The following is a 4,981-nucleotide window of genomic DNA, read 5'->3' as shown; positions in this document are numbered from 1 at the left end:
GTGTGTGTGTGTGTGTGTTTAGAGAAACTCCTGCTCTCAAAGACTCCTCTTCCCTCCACCTCCAAGTAGCTGCCACCACAGGCAGGTGCCACCATCCCAGTCACTTCTCCTGAGCCAGGGAGTGGTTGGAAGCAGGTCCCTTTCCATAGCCCCATCCCAAAGCAGTACAAGTATGGAATTGGTTTTGTGCTCTTTACCTACAGCAGGTTTACAGCCAAATGTACCCTTAATTACTCACTGTAGCCAAATGCCCATGTCCCTCAGATTAAAGTTAGTTATCAGTTCTCACTGGAAGACTAGAAGTCTGGACCCAAAACCCAAGCCAGAAGCCTTACATAGCCCTTGTCTCTCACCAGGAGCTAACTGACTCTTGCGCATGTAACCCTGGCTGGAATCTCAGTCACAATGAGATGGTCACTCAGGCCTGGACACTGATGGCCACATAGCTATGTACTGGGGGCTCATCCTGTTGGAAACGGTAGCAGCTCTGATCAGAGATCAGTGGGTCTCTACTCTCAGATTGCTGGTTTTCTTACTTATACACAGGACAACTGTGTTGCCAACCATCCCTGAGGCCTCAGCCCACCTGGTCTGGGGGCCTCACCTTCTGCTGTACCAGTGAGGCCAAGGCTGTTGCCTTCAAAGCCAGCATAGGAAGGCCTGTGAGGAGGAGAAGGCAACTCAAGGACTGTTCCAGGTAAACTAGGAAGAGCATAACTTGTAGCTTCCAAGAGGAAGGTCTAAAGATAAAAGGGAAAGAAATCACTTGCTTTAGATAGCCAAAAGACAATCACAGGGCTTTTCACTGGTGAGTGAGAGATTATTTGCTTTGCCTTTGCTCAGGTTCAGGACAGAAGCTCACAATGACTGGGCTGGTCGAAAGGCAACAGCGGAATGGGCATATGAGGGAAATAGCAGAGCCCCATGGGAAGTCGGCCTGAGGAGCCCGGAAGGGGCGTGCATTTCCTCTGCTTTATAGCTGAGGCAACCACATGAATGCATATCCTCAAACTAGAGAGCCTGTCCCACAGACAAACACTCCCTCAAACCTTCCTGCCTCTATTCACTTTTCAAAACAATATATATAATATAAAACTTACCATTTCAACTATTTTAACCATATAACTCCACAGCACTGCATACGGATTCCTTTGTTACAGTGCCAAGCAACAGCCCCCCCATTCTCTAACTCCCAGGCTGCTGAGCACGAGTCATAACTCGCAGAAGTCTGCTGAGGAAGGGGCGCAAGACCAGGAGGAGCCCTGGAAAGGTCAGGTACAAAGAAAGCCACAGAGGTAGAGGCAGGACGGACCCTGACAGAAACCTTCCTGTCAACTAAATTTTTCTAAAAACAAAATAACACAAGAGAGAAATCTGAAGAGTAAGGAGGGAGGATAGCCATGGAAACAAACAATAAAAGCCCAAGATGCTGACCTTATTAACACACCGGCCCAAATTCACACTAAAGGGGGAGGGCGGAGGTTCAGGCATCTTCAAGCCTCAGGTTGATCGCCCTTGGCCTCTACTGTCCTAAATGAGATCATAAGAACATAGCCAAAGAAACATCACCTCCCCAGCTCAGCGAAGTGCCAAGAGGTGTAAAGGTTTAAATATGTCATAGATACTCGAACATTCAGAGAGAAAATTTAAGAAGCTCTTATAAAGGTTTTAGGAGGAAAGGTAGAGAACATGTGGAGGGGGATGGATCATTTCTGTAGAGGGGGAAATACATGGAAAAAAAATCAAGTGTGGAAATCAAAGACACAGCAGCAGAAATTAAGAATATCATCACTGGGTTCATTGATAGAATCAACATAGTGAAGGGGGAAACAATGAACTTAAGGATAAGTAATTGACCTCAGCTGAAACAGAAAAGACGCTGAGGGTGAGGTGGGAAAAAGAACAAAGCAGGCAACAGTAAGATAGTATCAGTTGGAATGTTCCGTACCATCCAAATTACTGGAAGAGTAGAAATTGAATGGCGAAAGATAATTGAAGAGATTCATAAGATTTTCCAAAAGGTTAATGAAAATTAAATCAAATGTTCAAGGAGCCCAAGGAACACCAAACAGAAGTATTGCTTCAAAATATTTTTCCTATGGATGAATCATATCCAAGTAGTTGAAAACCAAATACAAAAATCAAAAGAAAACCTTGAATGGAACCATAGAATAAGGAGCAAAGATACTATGACAGAAAAGCTGGGTGTGGTGTCACATTCCTGTAATCCCAAGAGGCTAAAACTGGAGGGTCACTAGGAGTTCCAGGCCTGCATGGGCTCCATTGTGAGTTCAAGGATCAGCCTGAATTGCATAGCAAGACCCTGTATCAAAATTAATTGATTAATTAATTAATTAATTAAAATTGATAAAGACAGCAGATGTTTTCCAAAAACTATCCAAGTCAAAAAACCCAATGGCATTCATGTCTCTAAGCACCTGAAAGAAAGAAGAAATAAAAACATATCTATGTGAAATTCTAGCCTAACAAAACTTCCAAAAATTAAAGCGCCTTAATAAAATCAAAATCTCACAGGACTCAGTGCCAGGGTAGTTGAATTACGGAAATAAATAAACAAAGATAAATACTTCAGACCAAAAAAGTACTACGCTAAGTCAGGACTTAGACTGGCACAAAGAAACAAGCGGCACTGGAAGTGGCGAGAAGGAAAGTACAGTGGTGCCTCAGTTCACGAACACTGCGTCTGCAAATAGTTTGGTTTGCAAATAGAAGTTATTGGCAAAATTTTGTTTTTGTTTGTGAGGTCTGCTCTGGGTGAAAACATGAATGAGGCCATCTTTCCCACACAAACATGAGCGTGGTCATCCTTTGCAGAGTGACTGAATGAGGTCCATGAACCAAGGTGCCAGTGCATAAATTGTCTTTTTCTTTCATTAATTGTTCTAGCAGAGCAATTAAATGAATTATTTAAAGAAAATAATAGTGATATGTTATGATTTTATGAATATATAAACACTAAAATGGGTAACAATAGCACAAAGGAGGCATTGGAAGCATACAGTTGCAAGGTCTTATACTTCATATTAAATTGCAATAATTTGAAAGTAGACTATACTTAATTAAGGCTGTACATTGTAAGCCTCACAACAACCACTAAAAAATAACTGAGGTCTAAAGGACAAGCCAACAGTGGAAATAAAATTAAATCATAAAAAACACTCAGCCAGAGGTGGTGGCATATGCCTATAATCCCAGCACTCAGGGAAGCTGAGACAGGAAGATCACAGCAATTCGAACCTGCCTGGGCAATTGAGGGACTTAACAAGATCCTGTCATATGACAAAGGGGCTGGAGATATAATTTAGTGTCAAAACGTTGGGTTGAGTTCCCGGTATCAAAAACACAAAACAAAACCAACTGAGGGATGAAGTTACACATTTGATGAAGCACTTACCAGGCACGCAGTGGGAACTGGTCTGCATCTCTACCACATGGAGGGGCAAATTAAATTACAAAGCAAGCAAAAAGAAGAAATGAAGAAAGTCAGTGAAATAAAAATAGAAAAATAACTAGGGAGTCAATGAAGGTAGTGACATTTTCTTTAGATAAATAAAACTGAAAATTTCTACTGACACTGAATGAAAGGAAAAAGAGGGAAGACACAGATTACTAATAGGTGCAGCGAAAGAGGGGAATTTACTAAAGGGCCTCCAGACACTTACCGGATAGTAATGCAACGCCATGAAAATCTCAATATCCATGAATTCACTAGCACTCAGAAAAGGATCACACTTCTTCAAAGACTCAAAATTCCAAAGCTCACTCAAGATGAGTGCACAAAATGAGTAACCCTGTATCTATTAAACCAATTACATTTGTAATTAAAAATCTTCCAACAAAGAAAGCTCGAAACCCTAATTGCTTCACTGGAAAATTTATTTTTCCCCCAGTGGTGGCAGGACTGGTATTGAACCTAGGACCTTCACACAAGGCTACATCGCCAACCCTTTTTATTTTTCTTATTTTAAGACAGGATTCCACTAAATCACTAAATTTCCCAGGTGGTATTTGAATTTGCCATCCTCCTCCCTCAGCCTTCCAGACTGCTAACTGCTAGGATTAAAAGCATGTGCCAACATCCCTGGCTTCTTGACACAATATTTTTAAGCACAAAATAATAATAATAATAATAATAATAATAATAATAATAATAATACCATTTCTACACAACATTTGCCATTATACAGCTTAGGAGATAACACTTCCAAACTCATTCTACAAGGTCAAAATTATTCTGACACCAAAACTAGATTAAAAACTTTACATGAAAAGGTTATTATACCTTATGAATATAAATGTAAAATGCTCAACCAAACATTAGCATATTAAATCCAGTAACACATAAAAATGATAATACAAGAGACCAGCCAAATAGTTCAGTGGATTAAATCGCCTGCTTGGGCAGACGCAGGGGCAGAGGCCAGGAGTTCAATCCCCCCAGCCTGCCTGCCATGCCGGCCCCACCCCTGGGGCATGCTGAGAAGGTGATTGAGACTGGGTGTGGTGGTGCACACCTGTAATCCCAGCACTTGGGAAGCTGAAAACAGGAGAATCACTAGAGTCTGATCTTTGCAGTGAGACCCTATAGAACTTGTCCTAAATACTAAATAAATAAATAAATAAAACATTTGACTAAGAGGGATTTATACTGGACATGCAAATCAGGTTCAAGATTCCAAGAACAATACAAATCACCCTATTAACAGATGAGAGGAAAAACTGCAGGATTATCTGTATAGATGCAGAAAAGGCCTGTGACAGAATTTAGTATCAACTTAGGACAGGAAAAAAAAGCTCTCTTCTGCCAATTGGAAAATGAAAGGAACTTCCTCAGCCTCATAAAAAGCATTCTTAACTACAGCCAAGCATGGTAGTGGTGCATGCCTGTAATCCAAGCACTTTGGAGGCTAAGGCAGGAGGATCGTTGTGAGATTGAGGCCAGCCTGGGCTACAAAGTGAG

Source organism: Octodon degus, unplaced genomic scaffold (assembly GCF_000260255.1).
Source record: "Octodon degus isolate 3935 unplaced genomic scaffold, OctDeg1.0 scaffold00141, whole genome shotgun sequence".
Classification (NCBI taxonomy): domain Eukaryota; kingdom Metazoa; phylum Chordata; class Mammalia; order Rodentia; family Octodontidae; genus Octodon; species Octodon degus.
This window is presented reverse-complemented; position numbering follows the sequence as displayed.